The sequence below is a fragment of the Ictalurus furcatus genome, chromosome 19 (genome assembly GCF_023375685.1).
Source record: "Ictalurus furcatus strain D&B chromosome 19, Billie_1.0, whole genome shotgun sequence".
Taxonomy (NCBI): Eukaryota; Metazoa; Chordata; class Actinopteri; order Siluriformes; family Ictaluridae; genus Ictalurus; species Ictalurus furcatus.
The window spans coordinates 6,287,643-6,288,605 of record NC_071273.1 but is presented as its reverse complement, the minus strand read 5'-3'; positions in this window follow the sequence as shown (position 1 = coordinate 6,288,605).

The following is a 963-nucleotide window of genomic DNA, read 5'->3' as shown; positions in this document are numbered from 1 at the left end:
AGTTGTTGCCCTGCATTATTTTTGCCTGTGTTTCCAAAGATTTCATTCTTTTGTAATTGCTGAAGTAAAATTATGGACACATTTCTTTATAGAAGGAACACATTACGGATATATAAATTGTAACGTGAGATTGTGATCGAGGGTTGTGATTTTGTTTTGTCCCATTCATAGTCAAAGGCAAGCCTTGTGTAGATGGAGAGAACAGTGACGGTGAATATTTTACATTTGACATGAACATTGCATACACAGACATATGCAAAAGATGTTTGTTCTCTTAATACAGAGACTGTGAATAGACATTTCAAAATATATTATTCAAATCCAATATTGACTTAATGTAGCCTACATGTGCCGATGTTTCAGGGCTAATACACCTGACTAATTAATGACTACACAGGAATGAACTCTGAAATGAAATCAAGAGGAGGTACCCAGATGAGGACGGGTTTCCTTCTGAGTCTGGTTCCTCTCAAGGTTTCTTCCTCTTAACATCTTAGGGAGTTTTTCCCTCACCTCCGTCGCCACCGGCTTGTTCAATTGGGATAAATTCGCACTTTTAAAATCTGTATACCATGTTTATATATTTCTGTAAAGCTGCTTTGAGACAATGTCGATTGTTAAAAGCGCCATACAAATCAAATTGAATTGAATTGAATTGAAGATGCCATTACAGCACAGGTTTTGACTTGAGACCCTTTGACTTGAGATTTACTGCTGAAGAAAGGGGTTGGGAATAAATGAAAATCAATTAAAGGAATGTGCTGTCTTTCTGCAGTATTCTAGAATTTGGCAAGACTGGTAATGGTTAAGAAAGTTTCTGTGAAGTCGAGCTCATGGAAGTGTCCACAATGATTTCATGATTTATATTTAATCTATCCCTGTTAGTCATGCTCTTTTATTCTCTCTCTCTCTCCCTCTCTCTCTCTCTCTCTCTCTCTCACACACACACACACACACACACAC